The sequence below is a fragment of the Cajanus cajan genome, chromosome 3 (assembly GCF_000230855.2).
Source record: "Cajanus cajan strain Asha chromosome 3, NIPB_CcT2T_4, whole genome shotgun sequence".
NCBI lineage: Eukaryota > Viridiplantae > Streptophyta > Magnoliopsida > Fabales > Fabaceae > Cajanus > Cajanus cajan.
Genome location: NC_138519.1, coordinates 40,446,364 through 40,469,991, shown reverse-complemented (window position 1 = coordinate 40,469,991; position 23,628 = coordinate 40,446,364). Strand labels below are relative to the sequence as shown.

Genomic DNA, 23,628 nt, shown 5'->3' with positions numbered 1-23,628 from the left:
ATTACACTATACTAAACTAAGCTAGCATAAAACTAAGAGAGAAAGAAAAGAAAAAAGAGTGTCTAGGAAATCATACTCAGTAGTCTCGTACACGAGAGCCATATATGCGGGCAGTAAATGTTTGTGAGAGTTCATAAGCATGATTTTTGACCTCTAAAACTGAGTCTGGCCACACTACTACAAGACATGTTTTCTATATCGGTTCTCTAAAACCATCTACATCGGTTCTAAAACATATGTAGAATAGAGCGACGTAAAAAATATATAGATTTTTACATCAGTTCTGAGAACCGATGTAAATTTGTATTTTTTTGTTGAAAAAAATTGTTTATTTATAGGTTTTTCTTATTTAATCTATAAACACATATAATTCCCAAACCTGCAATACAATTATTTTTCTCAACAAATTGAAACATCATTTCTTACTTATGTACACGTAAAACAATGTGTAGCTAGAAATTAGCTCACTGCTTAAGATGGATAAATAGACCCACATATAACTCTTAATCTTCTCGTACCCATCCAGACCTTCTTTTCGTGGCTTTACTAGTGAAGGGACAACATGATAGAGTACCTGCAAATGAATATCTTGTATAAATGCAGTTCATATATAGAAGGCCAAAACATGAAAAAAGAAATCAAACATACAATTTATAAAAGATTTATTTTCTAACATAATCTAATGTACAGAGAGCAACTTTTCCAAAGACCTACTTTGTTTTTAAAGAGGAACACCGGTGGCTTCCTATGTATCATACTTTTATGGGGATGATAGATTAGTAACACGCATGCAAAAAGATCAAAGAACACCGTTGGCTTCCTATTTGACATCCTTTGGCCTTCAAAGTAACAGAAAGTAAACTTTTGTATCAAATATCTGTCCAACAATCTCAATATACCTGCATAATAATGGACGCGATCAACAAAACAAAACAAAGAAAATTAAATGCTATCAAATATCTGTCCCGAACCAAAACGATTCACCTTCATTTTCCACAAGCAATATCCAGATGACTAAACTCAGTACATAACAAAACAAAAGTAATACTAAAAAAGAAGAAAATTAAAAGGCCAAATATGAAACAAAAATACGAGGAAAAATAGGAAAATTAAGATCGGAACCTTGATCACTAGAGCATATTCCATAGCTAACGAAGCGCAAGCGATGAACGACGAAGGGAAACGTAAGTTAACCGACAGAGCAAACAAAACGAGTTTCATCTCACTTTTGGAACCTCCTCCTTGGCGCTCAGCACCAGCACGACGATCCCAATCGCCAGGAACGCGACGTTCCACAGCACGTCCATTGCCACCACTGGCGCCGAGTATGCCCAGTCGCTTTGTCGCCCCTCGACCTCTACCTCCCGCACGCACACCAACGGCTCCTGCAACAACATGCGCCGCCTGCTCGCGCGCCAGAAGAATCGTGCCGCAATGCGCAGCGGTGGCGACGCGTGGCGGCTTCGGTGGAGGAACGACGTTGTGGGAGGTTTGAGTTTTACATTTGGTGAATCTCGGAATTGGGATCTTTGAATGAATGGTTTTGATTAGGGTTCTTCAAGGAGAGACGACTCTCGCGTGGGTTTGCAAATGCTTCACAATACTACATCGGTCGGTTACTGAACCGATGTAGATATATTTATAATTATTTACCAAAATGTCACTATATATTCAATACTACATCGGTCCCACTAAAAATGATGTAGAAAATTAAATATTTGCATCTATCTTAGCCATAACCGATGTAAATATGCTTTATATTATATACTTATTTACAAAAATGTCACCGCATTTGATTTCTACATCAGTTTTACCTAAACAATGTAGAATTGACGACGTTAAATAATAACTTTATAGTAGTGCCACCTGTCTATTTATAGAAAGGCCAAGATAGCAGTTAGATTCATCATGTCATTAGTAATCATCTCATTCTTTGGATTGTGTGTTATCTTTCCAACTGCCTCTGGCTTCCTCAATAATCATCTTTCGATCATCGATCACTTCCTTAAAATGCATAATCATTATTTTTCGAGAAGTGGTTACTATATGTGGGTTCCACGTGAATTATAATTGTCCTGTCATTTATGTTATGTGGATAACCTCTTTTAAACCATTTGAGACTACTATGTGACTATTTATTTGAGTATTAAAATCTTTCTTTTTAGGCTTGAGAACTGTACTCATAATATTTTACTCATTCATTGTTTTATGTCATAGGTGTGTCTTGTCAGTGATTGATTGAGAACTAATCCCTTTGGATCATCGAATATTTCTGCTCCAAAATTTTATGCCTAACACTTCCATAGGAAAAAGCTTTTTATATTTGATAGATTGATAAAAGATAATAAAAGTATATAAGTGTTCTATTTATAGAGTTTTTTTAATTAGCACTAAAACTGTTCGTAACAGACTAATATTCTTAACATGCACACCCAATTGTATTCTATATTCTAACTACCAAACACGCTAATTAAAGAAGACAAGCTGAAAGGAGTAAAAGAAGCAAAAGTAAAAGTAAATCAAAAGAAAAAAAATCAGCAAAACAATAAATTAAAAAAGGGCATGTTGCATCCTTTTGCTTTCTCCAACTGTCATAATTTTTTTCTGAACAATGTTATTCGATACGACTTACCTTTATGAAAGGTATGAGGAATGACTTGTTAATCAATTAAGAGAAGAGCTAGCATACAAGAGAGCAGAGAAATGATAGTTTTTAGAAAGAAATTTTCCAAATATCGCAAATTCTTTCGGTGCAAAATTTAGGTGACAAATGCATCTTTATGACGTTACATATTTTATTTTTCTTCTTGTAATCTTTTTTATTCATAGAAATAAAAATTGGTGTCAAAAAAGTTTATAATACTAATATACAAATTTTGTTTAATCGACCAAGTTAAATTTCATTAATTTTGATTTTTTATTTTTGAGTGAAATGAAGTTTAACATAATTTTATAAATTTAATTTGTAAAATGAAGATTGATCTGGATTGAATATATATATAAGTGGAACAATTTGATATCGAATTGAATATGTTTAATAATAATTAATAATTATTAGAATAGACATTATTTTTATGTTAAGAAAATGAATTGAAATCTAAGTTAATTTTATAAAATTGATTTGTAAAGAAAAATTATTTCTCATTTATATATTTTAATTTGATTATATTATTAATTGATGTGAAATCTTTAATATTTATATTTTTTATTTAACTAATAATATTAATCCAATTTACGGTCGTCACATATACTAGTAGTGGCATTTTGGCTTGAAATTGGTGCATTAATTAATGAGATACTCTCCTATTTTTTGGAGTACGTAGCAACTTACGAAGTCCAAAAGCATGAGAAGAGTAAATGATTGCTATTCACGAGAGGAGAGTGAGATGAAAGGGACAGAAAATGAAAGAAAGGGAGAAACTGCACAATTTGGTGTGAGAAAAAGAAAGGCTATTCAAGGCTGCCACGGAAAAAGAGCAGTGTTGGAGTAAACAGCAACATCTTTAACTAACAAGGAACATTTCCTTAATTTATTAGAGGGTATATGTTTGTGGATTTTGATTTTCTTAGAGGAAAAGAAGATGCTTTGGCTATTAATTTGGTTTACATATATACTTCATTAATGTCCTCAAATTCTTTGAGAAGTGATTTCATACTTTACAATTATTATAATTTAGTGTATGATTGAATGTGGAAGCTTGAAGGCTGTTCCCTTTCTCACTAACTCGGCCGGTTCAAAAGAATTTTTAACGAAATTTAGTTTAAGACCGATGTATTTTAGGGACTGTTCTTACCGGAAATCTGCTGTAGAGCTGATCCATCAGGTAAGATCGGTGAGCCTCCTTCACTGGTACGTTGGTGCTCCAAGATGGGGGTGGTACCTGCAAAAGAGACTCCGATGCTAAAGTTAGTGTTTGTGGGAGTATGAATCTCGTATAAGTAATGCACGTACCTAAGTGTGAATTAGGGTTGCTTTGGGCCTTGGGCCTGAGATAAGATATGATAAGATTAGATAGTGGATCTCGTCTGGAGCGAGATCCCTTGAGACCGGTTATGATCTGCTTAAATGCCGAGCTGACGTCGCGTAGCACGTGCCCGAGGTCATCTTGCGTTATGATGTCGAGCTCGGAGCTCGGCTTCGCAGTACGAACAGTACACTAGCCCCCCGAGCTCCGAAGACCGTATGTCGAGGAGTTAAAATCGAGCTCGCTAGAGGGGAGTGACCTTTCGCGTACGTTGGCCTGTCAAGGTGCCATGTGTCGTAACTGTCGTTTCTCATTTCGGTAACCGAGGTCGGCGCGTTAATGGGCGTGACGGTTATGTGATGATGGCCTTATTTAATGCGTGATCAGGTGTGTCCCCTGGTTGACACGTGTTGTGGCCATTTGGATTTGGAAAAAACCCCATTTTCTCTCACTCGCGCCTCTTCACCTTTCACTTTACTCTTTTCGCTTTCTTTCTCCCTTGGCTTCTTGCGCAAGCTGCTTTTTGTGCACCTTTGCTTTCGTCCGGTCTCCGTCGCTATTTTCGCAGTTTCCGTCGCCGTTTCCGGTAACCCCGTCGTTATTAGGGTTGTTTTGTGAGGAAGAGTACCAGGTACTTCCTTTCTACAGTTTTCTTTTAATCTTCCTCCCCAGATCTTCTTTTTCTTCTTCCCAAATCTTCTTTTCTTTAATGGCTGGTGGAAGTGGTGCCGGTTCTTCTGCGCCTGCCAGGGGCAAGGCGCGCAGCAAGGCGACGGCTACCGGGAAAGCCACTGCCGAGAAGAAGGACCCGCCTCCGCCCAAGGACCTGGAGCCAGGCGTCCCTGACTACGACTGGGTCAGGCGTGAGATGGCGGGGGTCCAGAGCGTTTTTCGGTCCTTTCTTGAGGTTAATGGGATCCCAAGGTCATGTAGGGTTTGCGACCCTTCCATTTCCTGGATGATCTGGCTTGAACCCTGTCAGGCCGGTGAGGGCGTGTACATGGGGAGGTCTTCCGACCCTCCCCATTTCTATATGTACCATTGTTTTTTTAGGGATTTAAGTGTCTGTCTTCCCTTCACTCAATTCGAGTGTGATTTTTTGAATTTTGTCAACTTGGCTCCTTGCCAGTTGCACCCCAATAGTTGGGGTTTTTTGAGGGCTTTTCAAGTCCTGTGTACAGTTTTGGGGATAGAGGTGTCTCTTCCCATCTTCCTTTATTTTTACCAGTTGAACTTAGGCGTTCCGCCATACGGCATATTATCTCTGAGTGGGAGTAGGGATGGGGGTTTGTTTACTCTCTACTCCCAGTCGTACAAAAATTTCAAACAAGAGTTTTTCCGAGTCGCTCTTGTGAACGTCGACCCCTTGGAGGATGGCGCGTTCTACTTCGGCGGTCTGCCGAAATTTCCCTTCTATTGGTTCCCCCGACCGTCTAGGTTTCACGGGGTGGGCCAAGTGAAGCTGACGGTTTCGGAGGCGGCCGCCATCGAGAACCTCGCCGCGCTTCCTCGTCAGTTGGATTGCAAGCTTGTTCTGTCGCTTGCGAACTCGGCGTACAGGGAGAGGGGCTTGGAGAGTGAGTATTTTGTTTTTTGGTGGTTTGTTGGAGTTTGTGTAAATTCTACTTGTTGATGTGTTTTATTTCGTGTATGCAGGTATCATGGGGAAGAACTTGTGGCGTGAGCTAAAGCATCGCTATAATGTTACCGAGCTCGAGGTCCCCGAGCCTCGAGAGGAAGATGCTTCCCCTCTGAAAGTTAATCGAAAGAGAAAGAGGGGAGCAAAGGAGGTCAGGGGGACCTCTGCCCCTCCGGATGCCGAGGAGGTGACCTCCAAGGCTGCTGACGTTGGTGCGGTGGACCTTACCGAGAGTCCACCGCCCAAGGGGGCTCCTCAGGTGGCCTCGGAGGAGATGGCTCAGGCTGCCGAGCAGGCTGCTCACTCTGCCGAGGTGGTGAGTACCTTGTCTCTTCGGCTTTTTTATGTTTTCTACTGTGCTTTTTTGTGTTCTGACCTAGGGCCGTCTTCCGCAGGCAGGAGATGCTGCCAAGGTGGTGACTCCAGCTGCCGAGCAGGCTGCCCCTGCTGCTAAGGTAAGTAGTGTTCCCTGATATTCATGATTTCCTACGTCTTGTCCTATTTATTTTTTGACATGGCGCTGGTTTTCGCAAGCGAGGTCGGAGGTTCCTATTGTGGACCTTCCAGATACGAAGCAGGGGACACTGGTTTCCACCTCTGTCGAGGCTCGTGGCGAAGGGTCGAGTCTCGAGGTCCCCATGTCCACCCTCGCAGCTTCGGTGCCGCTGTCTGGCTCGTCGCAGGGGGCTTCCCGGAGCTGATACATAGCCCACCGCTTCGGGAAGGGCCTTTCAAAGGTGCGGTTGGATCATGTGAGCGCCTTGGCCAATATGGACTCGCTGTGGAGCGCGGGGGTGACTGCCGAGAAGTTCTTCCCTCAAGGCTCGCTGAGCTCCGAGGACCAGGGGCTGATAGGCGAGGTCGGTCCCGAGGATGGTTTTGACGCTGCCCAGGTCCTTTTGCAGAGGGCTATGGCCATTGTGGGCCACTAGAAGCCCTAGTGGTCGAAACAGCAGGAGGACTTAGCCAGACTGAGGGGCCGAGTTCAACCCTTGAGGGATGAGAACAAGGTCCTAAAGGGGGAGAACAAGGTCCTGAAGGAGGAGAACAAGGGCCTAAGTGTCAAACTGCGAGCCGCGAGGAGGGATCTTGCGAGGGTGCAGAAGTCCCTGGAGATTGCTCTGCGCTCGAACGAGAACTATGCTTCTCAGGTGGGCGAGTTGCAGGGGCTGGCCTCCTCCTCCCGAAGTCGGGTGCGCTTCCTCGAAGATGAGGTGACGTCTTCTCGTGGCCGGGTTCGCTCTTTAGAGGATGAAGTGACCTCTCTAAAGAGTGAGCTAGCGACGGCGACCGAGAAGCACCTCTGCGACGAGGTCGTGATCGGCGGCAAAGAGGAGGAGGTCGCCTCCTTGAAAGCGGAACTGGCCAGGTAGGAGGCGGAGAAGGCAGCGCTGGAGAAGAGGCTGGGGGAAACCGAACGAGCTATCGTGGTTGAGCATAAGCGTGGTTTCCTCAAGGCGGCTTGCCAGGCAAGGCTTCTCGCCCCGGGGTTCGACTTCTCTGCCATGCATGTGGAGAAGGTGGTACGCTTTGGGAAGTTGGTAAAGGAGGATGACCTCGTGGGTAGCTCTAGTGAAAACGCCTCTGCGTAGGCCAGTTTAATGTTTTTGTGTTCTATTTTTTTCTATTCCTTGAATTCATGTATTGAACTCGGTAAACCTAGCTTTGTATATATGTATTTTGCTTTTTCTATTTGCGCTTAATTTTTACTATTTTGCGTGTTTTTGAGACTCGTTTGGTGTCTGTTGTGCGTTTTTATGCGTGGTGATACTTTGCTCTGAGTTGGTCATGCCGAGGTTAGACCTCGACCTTGGTTTTAAATGAATCTTTTCGAGAAGGTTCGAATTCGACCTGAGGTTCGGACCCGACCTCGAATAAGAGTATTAAGGTTCGTATTCGACCTCATAATAGAGTTAGGTGAATTTTCACGAGGTTTGAACTCGACCTCGGATAGGGGTATTACAGTTCGTATTCGACCTCATAATTTTAACGAGGTTCGGACTCGACCTCGGATAGGGGTATTATGGTTCGTATTCGACCTCAGAATTTTAACGAGGTTCGGACTCGACCTTGGATAGGGGTATTAAGGTTCGTATTCGACCACAGAATTTTAACGAGGTTAGGACTCGACCTCGAATAAGAGTATTAAGGTTCATTTTCGACCACAAAATTTTAACGAGGTTCGGACTCGACCTCGGATAGGGGTATTAAGGTTCGTATCCGACCTCAGAATTTTAACGAGGTTCAGACTCGACCTCGGATAGGGGTATTAAGGTTCGTATTCGACCTTAGAATTTTAACGAGGTTCGGACTTGACCTCGAATAAGAGTGTTAAGGTTCGTATTCGACCTCATAATTTTAACGAGGTTCGGACTCGACCTCGGATAGGAGTTTTAAGGTTCGTATTCGACCTCAAAATTTTAACGAGGTTCGGACTAGACCTCGGATAGGCGTGCTTAAGGTTCGTACTCGACCTTAGTGAGAGTGAAAGAGGTTGGTTCGATTTCGTCCTTTATAAAAACAAAAAATAAGAATATGGATTGAGCAAAATGAGTGATTTTATTAATTATGTCTGTCTGCCTCATTAAAAACCCTCTCAGTCAAAGACTGAGGCAGGAAAAGAGTGCACAACTTCGTTCATACAGAAAAAAGAAATGGAACTTAAGGAGCTACGGTGGGGGGATCCCCCTTGCTTTGCTTGCTGGACGAGGAGATCTTCAGACTCTCGGCATAACACTGCCGAGCTGTCTTCTGATTTGCTTTGACGGAGATGATTTTACCGTCATTCCCTGGGAACTTCATGGTGAGGTGTGGAGTGGATACCACCGCTCCGAGATGATTCAAGGTTGGCCTCCCGATAATGATGTTATAGGAGGTGTTGGCCTCCACGAGGAGGTATCGAACCATGATTCTCCTTGTATCCGGAGGTACTCCGAAAGTTGTCAGTAGGTCTACGTACCCGCGAGTGTGAACTCGCTCTCCTGTGAAACCGACTAGGGGCTCCGTATGAGGTTGGATGAGAGAATGGGGGACGTCTAGCCTGAGGAACATCGACCAGTACAAGACGTCGGCCGAACTCCCTTGGTCAATGAGTGTTTTCTGTACCTCCCAGTTGGCGACTTCTATGACGATAACCATGGGATCATCTTGGTTGGGGTGACACCCGCGTAGTCTTCGTCAGAGAAGGAGATCGGCGGTGAGCTTTGGTTCGAGGCCGAGGTGGTAGAGTGGATGCAGTTGATATTCCATAGGTGCCTCTTCCGGGCCGAGCTGCTGGCGCCTCCCCCAGCGAAACCACCTGCGATTGTGTTATCACTCCCCGTAAGGAGGCTGTCCCTGTCTTTTGGCTTATCTCGGCCTTCAGTGCACCGCCGGCATTTTGTTGGGAGCCAGAGGGTTGGTCCGTGCGAGCTCCCGAACCTCGGCCTCTGCCTCGCCCCTGACCGCCATAGCCTCCTCGGTGACCCTGCTGTCGCTGGATGTACTGGCCGAGGTGACCTGCCTGGATGAGCTCTTCGATACGGTCCCGGAGCGTGCGACACTCTTCCGTGGTGTGACCGTGGTTCCTGTGGTACCGACAGTGCTTAGACTTGTCGGCACTGTTGGGAGTGTGACCTGGTGGTGAAAGGGCGAGTAGGTTGTTGTTGCTGGCTTCTTCCAGGATGTGGAGTCTGGGTGCGTTCAGGGGAGTGTAGAAGTCATATCTCCCCCCTCTGTTTGCCCTAGTCAACTTCTTGAACTGGCTGTCATTGTTGACTTTGATCTTATCGTTGTGCCCCTGTTCTGGCTTCGCTGGTCCTTTTCCGCGAACCTGGTCACGGAAGGCAGAGTGTCCCTCCATCTGGATGTAGCCTGCAGCGCGGGTGCGGAGCTCGTCCATGTCGCGGGGAGACTCACGACACAGGCTGTCGACGAATGGCCCGGGCTTGAGTGCCATGAGCATGGCATGTAGGGCGACCTCGGGATTCAGGTTCCTGATCTTGATCGAGGAGGCAGCGAATCGTTCCATGAACGCCCGGAGTGGTTCGTCGTCGTTTTGCCTGAGACTGGCCAGGGCGGCTGAAGTGACATGGTGAGGTCGGCTCGTCGCATATTACGCGGTGAACCTCCTGACTAGGGTGCCGAAGCTGTCAATGGACTCGACAGGCAGTTGGGTGTACCAGTTGAGCGCGACCCCCTTAAGTGAGGTCGGAAACACCTTACACAAGATAGCATCATTTTTAGTGTCGAGATTTACCTGTGTTGTGTACAGGTCGATGTGCTCATCCGGGTCCGTCGTGCCATCGTAGCGGTCGAGGTGGAGAGGCTTCCACCCGTGAGGGAGTGGTGTGATAAGTCATTATTTTCCCTTACTTTCTTACCTTTCTGTACTTATTTTAATCTCTGATTTGTGCTTAATTGTTTATATTCTGTTCTGTTTTCTATTTGGGTTTTAATTGGACAGATAATTCATATTTTAACTAATTTGAATTTTCTGAATCTAATTATTCCAAATTTTTATTTTCAGGGCAGTTTAATAATTATCTGGGCTTGGAATTAATTTCTAGACTTCAAGTGGAGTTGTCACGTCATCTGCCACGTCATCTGCCATATCATTGCTGCACCATTTTCCACCTCAACATTTAATTGCAATCTGTATTTTATTTTATTGTATTATTGGGTCAGACTTGTATGGTAGAGGGGCCCAATTTCGTTTTAGGTTTAGGGCTAGGTTAGGGCTGACTTGGCAGCCACTAGAGGAGGGGTCTGAGGTGACTACGTGAACAGTAGCCTCCTCCATTTTTTCCTTACGTTTTTGGCTTGATGGTTCTTCTTCTGTTTTTTTTACGTTTTGCTCTCTTGTAGCCCATTTTACGTTTTGTTCTTTTGGAGTTGCCATTTTCGTTTGACCTCTTCTTCTCTGGTTGTGGAACTTGAACATTTACATTTGAAGAATACATTGCATTTTCGTTTATCTTCTCTGCCTTGCATTTTCGTTTCCATTTTCGTTTCATCTTCGTTTCCATTTTCGTTTCTGTTTCTGTTGTATTTTAATGGAAGGCTAAAAATCCCTGGGTTGGCTTCTTGTTGTTGATTATAATCTCTGTTTGAGGTTCAGTTATGGTTGTATATCTCTGTTCTGCTTTGTCTTCTTCATTTAACCTCTGTATCAATGTCACAGTTGCTTAATCTGTGAAGAGGTTGATGTTGTATACGTTTGCTTAATTCGTGTAGGGAAATCTTGAGTTAATCTTCGCTTAGTTGGTTAACTCGGATGGAACAAGGATTAAGTGGTTAATGGAGTAATCTTTTGAGAACCAGGGATAAGAGAGTTATAATCCAAACAAGGAGCCAATCCATTTTACTTGCTGTGTTATCTGTATTTATTGTGTTACAAACTGAAAATCCGAAAACAAACCCCCCCATCGCGTGTTTAAGCCTTTAGCAGTAAAGGACGGTCCTTGGGAGACGACCTAGGAGTCACTTCCTAGTACTACATTTACTTGTATTTATTTGACCGGATACAGCTTCGATCAAATTTGGCGCCGTTGCCGGGGATCTTCGGTTGCTGTTATATTCTGTGTGTTTGTGTGTTATTTGTTTTGTTGTGTGTTTTGTGTTTTAGAGCTCTGATATGTTATGTGTGTAGTGTATTAGTGTATCAGTGTTAGTGTATCAGTTTCTGTTTGAATTTTGTATGAATTTTGTGTATCAGTTGGTGGTTGCGTTTTTTTGTGTGTCATTACATGTTATGAGTTTTTGTGTTTGTGTTTTAGAGCTCTGATATGTTATGTGTGTCATTACATGAATTTTATGTTGTGTAAACCAATGGAACAGTAACTGGAATTTTGGTGCATTTGCTGTTATGTGTTTGTGATAACTGATCTTTATTACATTTCATAACTCATTGTCCAATTATATTGATTCCATTTGGTGTGCTAAATCATTGTTGTGTTGTGTTGTGTTGATTTTCAATTCGTCCATAAGTGTAGACATCAAAATATGGTGCGTTTTTTTTTTGGCTCAAATTCTGGTGCATGTGGCTAAAAATCTGGTGCATTTTGGCTCAAATTCTGGTGCGTTTTTCCCCGGTTTTGGTGCGTTTTTTGGTCCAGTTTGGTGCATGCTCTGTTTCGGTTTGGGCATGCTCTGTTTTCTCTCCCTACTACTCCTCTGTTCGGGTTCTAAAATTGGGGGAAATTGGTGCGGAAGTGGTCCAATTTTGGTGCACAAATCTGGTGCACAAATCTGGCCATAACTTTTGCTCTGGTTATCGGAATTAGGCAAACTTTTTTTTTCATTTAGTGTAGAAAATTAAGATCTATCCAACCCACACTGCTTTTCCATGTGGCCCCACCCAGATCTTCAAAAAAGGGTCGTTTACTATTTTTTTTCTATTTTTGAAGTTTTATTTCACTATTTCTCCAAACTTTTCTAATTCTTTAAAAATAGTTAGGTTTGAATTTTGTTCTCAATTTTTTTGTGGTAGTGTCTTATGATTTTAGGATGATGTTGGTGCATTAGTTTTGATATTTTCTGAGTTTTCATGGAAATTCCCTTTTTACCCCTACTGTTCACGTGTCCTGATGCATGTGTTGGATGTAGTGCATGACTAGGAGCAACCCTGGTTATTTGCATCCATTTGATCCTGAGATTGATAGAACATTCCATAGATTAATTAGAGAGCATATCATTCAATCTTTAGAAAGTTTTAGCCATAGTTATAGTGATAGTCATAGTGTTAGTGATAGTGTAAGTGTTGCATCTGAAAACATGGGTGAACATAATGGACCTCGAGAGAGAGAACACTTAGGGAGATGGCTGCACCTGATTTCACGTATGAGAGTCTATGCATTCAATATCCTGAGGAAGATATTCCTTTTGTGCTCAAAACTGGACTAATCCATTTGTTGCCTAAGTTTCATGGTCGTGCAGGTGAGGATCCACACAAGCATCTCAAGGAGTTCCACATAGTTTGTTCCACCATGAGGCCACCTAATGTCCCTGAAGATCACATCTACCTGAAGGCATTTCCTTTTTCATTAGAGGATCTTGCCAAGGACTGGTTGTATTATCTGGCTCCTGGTTCAATAACAGGTTGGGATGACTTGAAGAGAGTGTTCCTCGAAAAATTCTTCCCTGCATCCAGGACCACTGCCATCCGGAAAGACATATCTGGAATTAGGCAAATCATGGGGGAGGGCTTTTACGAGTACTGGGAAAGATTCAAGAGGCTGTGTGCTAGCTGCCCTCACCATCAAATTTCTGAGCAGCTATTACTGCAATATTTCTATGAGGGGTTGAACATGATGGATAGAAGCATGATTGATGCAGCTAGTGGATGAGCTTTAGGAGATATGACACCTGCTTCTGCTAGAGGGCTGATTGAAAAAATGGCGTCCAACTCACAATAATTCAATATGAGGAGTGATGCCATAGTTGTGAGGGGTGTGCATGATGTGGTAGCCCCAGATTCCACAGAACATAAGAAGCTGGAGAGTAAGATTGATGCTCTCACCACCTTGGTTTCACAACTGGCTGCAAATCAAAAATCAGCTCCACCACCAGCAAAAGTATGTGGCATCTGCACTTCAATGAATCATCCAACAGATGCTTGTCCCTCCTTGCAAGACTCTACAGGCCCTGATGCCCCACAAGCCTATGCTGTAAATATCTACAATAACAGACCAGCGCAACAACAACAGCAGCAGAGTTATGACCTCTCCAACAATAGGTACAATCCAGGTTGGAGAAATCATCCTAATCTCAAATGGTCTAACCAGCAGCAGCAGCAACAACAACAGTTCCAACAACCATCCCCTCCCTTCCAAAACAATGCTAGTCCTAGCAGATATGTACCTCCTCCTATCCAACAATAGCAACAGAGACAACACGAAGCTCCTGCACCACCAGCTCCTCAACCTGCTACTTCTGAGCCTTCATTGGAGGAGCTGGTCAGGTAGATGACTCTGCAAAACATGCAATTCCAGGAAGAGACAAGAGCTTCCATTCAGAGTTTGACAAATCAAATGGGTCAGATGGCTACTCAGCTGAATCAGGCACAGTCTCAAAATTTAGACAAGTTGCCTTCACAAACTGTGCAGAATCTGAAAAATGTGAATGCCATCACCTTGAGGTCTGGAAAATAAGTTGACATACCACCACCTACAGCTGTTGTACCCCCACCTGAGCCTACAGTTGAGAAAGAGGGTCATTCAGGTCGTAGCAAAAATTTACATGCAGGTGGACCTTCTTCCAGTGCACACAGCGATGATCTACATCAGCCTCCTATCCCTCTTCCATTTCCACCAAAATCAATTCCAAGCAAAAAGATGGAAGAGGTGGATAAGGAGATCTTGGAGACTTTCAGGAAGGTGGAGGTGAACATACCTCTGCTAGATGTCATCAAGCAAATTCCCAGATATGCAAAATTCTTGAAGGAGCTGTGCACCCACAAGAGGAAGCTGAAGGGCAATGAGCGAATCAGCATGGGCAGAAACGTCTCAGCACTCATAGGTAAATCTGTTCCACACATTCCTGAGAAGTGTAAGGACCCAGGTACATTTTGTGTACCTTGCATTATTGGTAACAATAAATTTGAAAATGCCATGCTTGATTTAGGAGCTTCAATTAATGTCATGCGTCTGTCTATTTTTAATTCTCTGTCTCTTGGTACTTTGCAACCTACGGGTGTGGTCATTCAGTTGGCCAATAGGAGTGTTGCCCACCCCACAGGTTTTGTTGAGGATGTCTTGGTTCGGGTTGGTGAACTTATTTTTCCTGCTGATTTTTATGTTCTTGATATGGAGGACGGATTCTCCCATGGTTCTGTCCCAATCATTCTAGGCAGGCCATTTTTGAAAACAGCCCGGACCAAGATTGATGTTTATGCTAGCACCTTGTCTATGGAATTTGGTGACATTGTTGTTCATTTTAATATTTTGGATGCCATGAAATTTCCTTCTGAAGCTCATTCTGTTTTTCGTGCTGAATTGATTGATGATGTAGTTGATGATAGCAAACTTAGGAGAAGTGATGGATGATCTTCTCCACGGATTTGCTTAGGTCGGATCTTCTTCAATGGAGACTTGATTCTTCAACTTAAGAACACTTAGAAGCTAAGAACTCACGGATGAACTCAACCTAGAACTAGGAGGGAAGCATCCAAGCTCAAGCATCAATGGAGAGCACACTTCAAAGAGAAGGATTCTAAGGTGAAATCCTAAGGTTTTGAAGATGAACTCTAAAGGACTTTTGAGAGAGGAAACTCGGCCAATGGCTCACAATTTCTATTATGATCAAAAGTGAATACAAAAGGTGAAAGAATGGCTTAAGTATGCACGAAATTGTGACCCATAGGTGCCTAAACTAAAGCCTCACAAAATGGCGCCTAAAGTTTGAATTCAAATTTGAATTTTGAATTCAAACTTTGGTGCACATGTGTAAGTCCGAAAATTTAGGTACCAAGGTGCATTTAGGTGTGATTTGAGAGTCATTTAGGGTTAATTTGAGTGGCACATGTTCAGCCACCCATGGTGCTAAACATGTGACTCAAATGTAACTTAAATGACTTCCAAATTAAACCTAATTTAACCTAATTAGCATACTTTAGTATTCCTTGTATTTTCCTATTCTAATGACCTAATTACATTGGTCAGACAATTACAATGGAAAGGAAAAATTACAAGAATGAAAATGAGCCCAATATTGGGTACCAAAAGCCCAAAAGCCCAAAACTAGGCCCAACTAGCCTAAAACCTAAAATGCTACTCTATGTGGTCCAAAATACAAGACCAAAATATATGATACCTATACTAACATGATGTATACAAAACATATGAAAATAGCTATAACAAAATATGGCCCATGAAAAGTTCAACTTGGGCCTTCCCAGTCCCATCAGGCCCATTGGGCCCTGACTGGCCCAAACCTTCATGTCTAGCCAACTCCTCTTGGTTCTTTGAGTATGTCACCTCTTGCACTCCAAAGCATGATTCCATCAGTTGATGAGCACATTCATGGTTTAGATTCTTCTCATGCTAGGAAGCATTCATTTTCATCGGATTTGTATAGCTATCTTCCATGCATTGAGTTTGAGTCTGAATCTGAATATCTATCTGAATTTGAATTTGACACTTTGGGTGCTGTACCTCTTGCTCTTGATTTTATACAGTCAGAATACACTAACCATGTTGCAGGAAGTACAAAAAAATTTGACTTGCAGGTTGAGGTACAGGCTGCGGAACCCCTTCTCCCTTCTTTGGTTCCTTCAGATGTTCAGCCAGCACCCACACCAGAGTTGAAGCCTCTCCCAGAGAACCTCAAGTATGCATACTTGGAGGATGATGAGAAGCTGCCAGTGATCATCTCCACCTCCCTTGATGTTGTTCAAGAGGAAAAATTGTTGCAGGTTCTAAAAAAGCACAAGAAAGCCATCGGTTGGACCCTGGCAGACATTCCTGGCATTAGCCCATCCACATGCATGCACAGAATATTATTGGAGGATGGAGCTAAACTAGTGAGACAGCCCCAGAGGCGACTCAACCCTGTCATTTTGGAAGTTGTCAAGAAAGAGGTGACCAAGCTTCTTCAAGCTGGGATCATCTATCCCATTTCAGACAGTCAATGGGTGAGTCCGGTCCAGGTGGTCCCCAAGAAGACAGGCCTCACTGTTGTCAAGAATGAAAAGGATGAGCTCATCCCCACTAGAGTGCAAAACAGTTGGAGGGTCTGTATTGACTACCGGAGGCTCAACCAAGCAACAAGGAAGGATCATTTTCCTCTGCCCTTCATTGATCAGATGCTTGAGCGTCTGGCAGGTAAATCTCATTACTATTTTCTTGATGGGTTCTCTGGTTATTTTCAGATTCATATTGCTCCTGAGGATCAGGAGAAGACCATATTCACCTGCCCTTTTGGCACTTTTGCCTATAGAAGGATGCCTTTTGGCCTATGCAATGCCCCTGGCACATTCCAGCGGTGCATGCTCAGCATTTTTAGTGATTTTCTTGAAAATTGCATAGAGTTGTTTATGGATGATTTTACTGTTTATGGATCCTCTTTTGATGCATGTTTGGATAGTTTGGATAGATTTCTGAATAGATGCATTGAGACTAACCTTGTTCTTAATTTTGAGAAATGTCATTTCATGGTAGATCAGGGTATAGTTTTGGGGCATATCATTTCTAGTCGGGGCATTGAGGTTGACCCTGCCAAGATATCTGTTATTTCACAGTTGCCTTACCCCTCTTGCGTGCGAGAGGTTCGATCTTTTCTTGGCCATGCAGGTTTCTACAGGCGCTTCATTAAGGACTTCAGTAAGAAAGCCCTTCCACTATCCAGCTTGCTTTAGAAGGATATTGAATTTGATTTTCATGACAGGTGCAAGGAGGCGTTTGATTGCCTCAAGAAAGCCTTGACCACCACTCCCATCATTCAGGTACCAGACTGGACAGTTCCCTCTGAGCTGATGTGTGATGCTTCAAATTATGCACTAGGGGCTGTCTTAGCACAGAGGGTTGACAAATCACCTAGGGTGATATACTATGCTTCCAGGACATTAGATGCTGCTCAAGCAAATTACACGACCACAGAAAAGGAACTTTTAGCTATTATTTTTGCACTTGATAAATTTCGGTCATATTTGCTTGGTTCTCGTGTTGTTGTTTTTACAGATCATGTAGCTTTGAATTACCTATTGAAGAAGGCTGACTCAAAGCCTAGGCTGATCAGATGGATGCTCTGGCTTTAAGAGTTTGACTTGGACATCCGTGACAGGAGCGGAGCACAAAACTTAGTGGCAGACCATCTCAGCAGGATTGAGAGAGCTGAGGATAGTGTTAATGTCTTGCCCATCCAGGATAACTTTCCTGATGAAAATTTGTTAATTGTTTCTTCTGTTTCTGTTCCTTCCCCCACCCCTTGGTTTGCGAACATTGTCAATTATTTAGTTGCTTCTGTTTTTCCTCCTTTAGCATCTAGAGCTCAGATTGATAAACTTAAGAGTGATGCTAAACATTATGTTTGGGATGACCCCTATCTGTGGAAGTTTTGCAGTGATCAGGTAATCAGGAGATGCTTGCCGGACCATGAGATTGACTCCGTCCTGCAGTTCTGTCATTCTTCTGCATCTGGTGGTCATCTGGGCATTTAGAGGACAACTCGCAAGGTGTTTGACTGTGGTTTTTACTGGCCCACCATCTTCAAGGATGCGTGGAATATTTGCAACACTTGTGAGCAGTGTCAGAGAGCAGGAGGAGCCCTTTCTTGGAGATAGCAGATGCCTCAGCAACCCATGCTATTCTGTGAGGTGTTTGATGTCTGGGGTATTGATTTCATGGGTCCCTTTCCTGTTTCTTTTGGTTTTTCTTACATTCTCCTAGCTGTTGATTATGTTTCAAAATGGGTGGAAGCCAAAGCCACTAGAACTAATGATGCTCGGGTTGTTGTGAATTTTGTCATATCTAACATATTCTGTAGGTTTGGAGTACCCAGAGCTATTGTTAGTGATCAGGGCACCCATTTTTGTAACAGATCCATGCAGGCTTTGCTCAAGAAGTATGGGGTAGTGCACAGAATTTCTACACCCTACCATCCCCAGACTAATGGGCAAGCAGAGATTTCAAATAGAGAGATCAAGAGGATCTTAGAGAAGATTGTCCAGCCCAATAGGAAAGATTGGAGCAATAGGCTGGAGGATGCTCTCTGGGTGCATAGGTTTGCCTACAAAGCACCTATAGGGATGTCTCCTTATCGGGTTGTCTTTGGTAAGGCATGTCATTTACCTGTGGAGATAGAGCACCGAGCTTACTGGGCTGTGAAGACCTGCAACTTCTCTATTGATCAGGCTGGAGAGGAAAGAAAGCTGCAAATTCTCGGCTCGGACTCATGGGTGGTAAGTTACGTTCTAAGTGGATTGGACCTTTTGTTGTTACTAATGTTTTTCCTTATGGTACAATTAAGGTCAAAAGTGAATCCACAGACAAGAGCTTCAAAGTTAACGGGCACCGTCTGAAGCCTTTCCTCAGCAATCCATCCCTGTTGAATGCAGTTGAAGAGGAGATGTCTCTGCTCGACCCCGCTACTCTCCCATCATGACTTAGGGAGTTTTCTTTCTCCTTCTCCTTCTTTACTTTTATTGCACTTGTCCAGATTTATTGATTGTTCTGACTGCTCTGATCTTCTTTTTGGGCCACATTAGGACAATGTGTGATTTGAGTGTGGGGGGAACTATTTTGGTTACATGCTTTTAGGGTTTATCTGTTATTTTAAGTTTTATGTTTAGGTGTTCTGTACAGCTTTGCATGTTTCTCTGTGAATTCTGGGTTTTGATTGTTTGTAGGCACTTACTTCATTCTTGGATAGGAGTTTCTTGATACTATATGGTTTGAAATCCCTGTTTTTCTCTGCTTGGAAAGATGATTTTGAGGTTTGAGAGGTTGTTTTAATTGTGACAGATATACCCTGTGTGAGGATTTGAGCCACTCTCTGTTCTTACTTGTGTGTTATGCCTCTTGATTGCCTGCACAGTTGCCTTGTCTTGACTCTTTTTGATACTTCTTGATTCACATGCATGTTTGGATATGATTAAGGCATTTTTGTTCTTATAAGCCTCTGGCCAAATAAGCTTACCCTGAATTATCTCCTCTGATAACCCCTGCTGAGCCTATTTCCCCTTCTTTGTTTGAAGCTCATTACAAGCCTTAAGCGAAAAACCATGATTACCTTAACCTTAGGGAGTTTTGGAGCTTTGGAATTGTTTTGGGAATAAGTTCTTGAATAAGTGTGGGGGTGTGTGTGTGTTTCATTGGATGATGTATATTGCCTAGTTGATTCCTTATGTTGTACACTTTACTTCTTTACATGTTATCTCATTTCAAATTTTCGTGTGTACTGTTCACTATGTACTGTTCATGTTTAAAAAAAAACAAAAAACAAAAAAAACAAAAAAACAAAAAAACAAAAACAAAAAACGAAAAAGAGAAGTTGTTTGAGGCAAGAGAAAGAGGATTGATCATCATAGAGGTCATTAGAGGTTTCTAGGTTTGTTTCTTGTGCGTATTCTTGACTTATTCCCCACTGCTCCTCTAGTTCCTCTGGTTTGTAGTTACTTATCCCATATATTTTCCTCTACCCTGTCCTTGGCCTCATTACAACCCTAAAAAGACCTTTTGATCCTTATATGCATGTTTATTGGGTGTTGATTTTAGAGGCTTGCCAAGTCTATCTGTTGCTTGTTTTTCATGAGTGCTTTGAGAGTATACAGTTGCCTAGACACTTGAGAGATACAGTGATACAGTGCATCTTGTGAGGTTCTATTGCTTTTGATTCACCTCTTGAGCTGATTGATTGTCTTGCCATGTTTTGAAATGCTTGGATGATTTCCATAAGTATCTGGTTTCTCTAACTCTTTGCATGTTGGATGTTGTCTACTCTTTTTCTTTTCCCAGGATTCATTGAGGATTGTGTAAATTTGTTTGTTTTCTTGTGTGTATTATATTTTTTGTTTCTTCATGCTGTGTCACTCTCTTTGCTGTCTTTGGAATTGTTCCTTGCTCTGCTTTTTGATTTTGCCCAGGAGTGCAAAAGGCTAAGTGTGGGGGAATTTGATGAGTCATTATTTTCCTTTACTTTCTTACCTTTCTGTACTTATTTTAATCTCTGATTTGTGCTTAATTGTTTATATTCTGTACTGTTTTCTATTTGGGTTTTAATTGGACCGATAATTCATATTTTAACTAATTTGAATTTTCTGAATCTAATTATTCCAAATTTTTATTTTCAGGGCAGTTTAATAATTATCTGGGCTTGGAATTAATTTCTAGACTTCAAGAGGAGCTGCCACGTCATCTGCCACGTCATCTGCCATATCATTGCTGCACCATTTTCCACCTCAGCATTTAATTGCAATCTGTATTTTATTTTATTGTATTATTGGGTCAGACTTGTATGGTAGAGGGGCCCAATTTCGTTTTAGGTTTAGGGCTAGGTTAGGGCTGACTTGGCAGCCACTAGAGGAGGGGTCTGAGGTGACTACGTGAACAGTAGCCTCCTCCATTTTTTTCCTTACGTTTTTGGCTTGCTGGTTCTTCTTCTGTTTTTTCTACATTTTGCTCTCTTGTAGCCCATTTTACGTTTTGTTCTTTTGGAGTTGCCATTTTCGTTTGACCTCTTCTTCTCTGGTTGTGGAACTTGAACATTTACATTTGAAGAATACATTGCATTTCCGTTTCTCTTCTCTGCCTTGCATTTTCGTTTCCATTTTCGTTTCCATCTTCGTTTCCATTTTCGTTTCTGTTTCTGTTGTATTTTAATGGAAGTCTAAAAATCCCTGAGTTGGCTTCTTGTTGTTGATTATAATCTCTGTTTGAGGTTCAGTTATGGTTGTATATCTCTATTCTGCTTTGTCTTCTTCATTTAACCTCTGTATCAATGTCACAGTTGCTTAATCTGTGAAGAGGTTGATGTTGTATACGTTTGCTTAATTCGTGTAGGGAAATCTTGAGTTAATCTTCGCTTAGTTGGTTAACTCAGATGGAACAAGGATTAAGTGGTTAATGGAGTAATCTTTTGAGAACCAGGGATAAGAGAGTTATAATCCAAACAAGGAGCCAATCCATTTTACTTGCTGTGTTATATGTATTTATTGTGTTACAAACTGAAAATCCGAAAACAAACCCCCCCCATCGCGTGTTTAAGCCTTTAGCAGTAAAGGACGGTCCTTGGGAGACGACCTAGGAGTCACTTCCTAGTACTACATTTACTTGTATTTATTTGACCGGATACGGCTTCGATCATGGTGTCTCCATAATTCCATCCACAAAAGGATGGCGGGGGAAGGTTGCCTGATCCCCTGCGGCATGAGTAGGAGCCTTGCTGACTTCATGGGTCGGCTTGTGCGTCGGTGCATGAGACTGATGTGAAGCAGGTCTGGGGGTTGGAACCCTAGTTGCAGTCCGAGATTGGGAGACTGAGTGTGCTTCTTCCTCGTGGAGGTTGCTCGCCTAAGGCTGATGATCAGAGGGACGCCGAGGGAGTTGAGCGTGAATACGCTCATTCTCGGCGCGCAATGCTGCCGGGTCAACTTCATTGGCAATTCGCATTGTCGCTAGGTCGGTTTCGTGCTTGGCACGCATGTTGCGCAGGTCGGCATCGTGTTGTTTCCGCATCTGTTCGACTTGGTCGATCAGTCTCCTCAATGTGGCTTCATTATCCATGGCAGTTGGATGTTCTGCGTCGTCTGTCGCGCGTCTACTATGCCTTTTGGTGAATACCATGTGCATGGCCGATAAGAGCTGTCTCGGTCGGCCCCACGGTGGGCGCCAAATGTTCTTACTGGAAATCTGCTGTAGAGCTGATCCGCTAGGTAAGATCGGCGAGCCTCCTTCACTGGTACGCTGGTGCTCCAAGATGGGGGTGGTACCTGCAAAAGAGACTCTGATGCTAAAGTTAGTGTTTGTGGGAGTATGAATCTCGTATAAGTAATGCACGTACCATAGTGTGAATTAGGGTTGCTTTGGGCCTTGGGCTTGAGATAAGATATGATAAGATTAGATAGTGGATCTCATCTGGAGCAAGATCCCTTGAGACCGGTTATGATCTGCTTAAATGTCGAGCTAACGTCGCGTAGCACGTGCCCGAGGTCATCTTGCGTTATGATACTGAGCTCGGAGCTCGGCTTCGCAGTACGGAGAGTACAGGGACCAATAATTTGAGTTATCTTTTGAGTTGTCTTAAGCCGATGTAATATCATATAGTTAACAATTATAAATAATTATGTATTAATAATATATTTTCCTGAATTAATAATTTATATTTTGTGTAACAGTTATTATATTTATAATGATATTATTTATCTTGAAATATACATTGTAAAATATGTCTATGTAGTTATAATTTCTTTTAGTTTTGCAACTTAACTACATATGTAATGTTGAAATTAATATGTTATGCTAACAAGTTAGGTTGAGCAAGTCTTGTCTTTTTATATGTCTATTCTTGATCGAGTTTACAAAATTAATCATAAGAAATTTTTGGTTTAAATAGAGATATAAGCAAACTCATACCAACTTATCCCATCCCATGAGCACTCCTAAAAACTTAAAGTAATTTTATTTATAATAAAAGTTTTATTTTAATAAACTTTTATACAAATATTTAGACTTAAATTCATTTTAATCTTTATAATTTTGACAATATGAGTAATTTTGGCCAACTAAAAAATTATAATGCAAGTTTGATCTCCTTAGCTTTCAAAATTAACTTTATTTTTGGAATCCATTTTCCATAACAATTTTTCTTCTCTCTCCATGTCTCAATGTTGGATTTGTGTGGAAGCTATTATTTCTTGCTTCTAGTGGATGTATATCAAATTGATTTAGTTGCATAAGCAAATATGTCATAAATAATGTTGGTCCATCATTAAAAATCCATTCAAAATTAAATAAAAATATTGATAATTATGTGAATGAGACTACTTGACAATTACTTAGTTACATTAACTTTTATGTAAGAAACTACATTATTTTTATTACATATATGTTATATATTTTTTTCAAATAAAAAAAAATTATTTCAACTTTATTTTTTAATTTTTAATACTACTATTTTTGTACGTAATTGAGTAACTGTTATGTAGTGTTGTCATTTATGTAAATGTCTACATTTTCTATTTAATTTTTTTATGATATATTAGTAATGGATCAATATTATTTAATTTTAAAAATTAAGAGATCAAATTTGTGATAGTGATGTTAAATAGACATCTCATCATAAACAATATCTTTAAAAGTATAGTTTTTAACTAAATTTAATGAAGTTATTGTTGGGATAAATTTCTTAAGCCAAGTAGAAATTTTCCATTAATCAATATTAAGAACTGTTGTCTCAGATTACATAATTAAGGTTAGTAACACATACCTATATCCATTGACGTTGATCAAAAGTTGCAGTAGAATAGTTTTTTGGTGCGATGATCTTCCTCAGCCAAATCACTGAATTCCTTAACGAGATTTGATGTTACTCTTCTGATGGGGAGGCAAAGAG

The 23,628-nt window shown here is 41.7% G+C and overlaps 1 long non-coding RNA gene across 1 annotated transcript; it reads right to left on the bottom strand.

The window, feature by feature from the left end:
* Positions 1 to 324: 324 nt before the first annotated feature.
* LOC109791110 (uncharacterized) lies at positions 325 to 1,612 on the bottom strand. The gene is made up of 3 exons (XR_002238999.3): positions 1,123 to 1,612; positions 715 to 899; positions 325 to 574 (listed from the first exon to the last, which is right to left on the bottom strand). It is a non-coding gene; the product is annotated as an uncharacterized LOC109791110 (long non-coding RNA).
* Between the last annotated feature and the right edge of the window lie 22,016 nt (positions 1,613 to 23,628).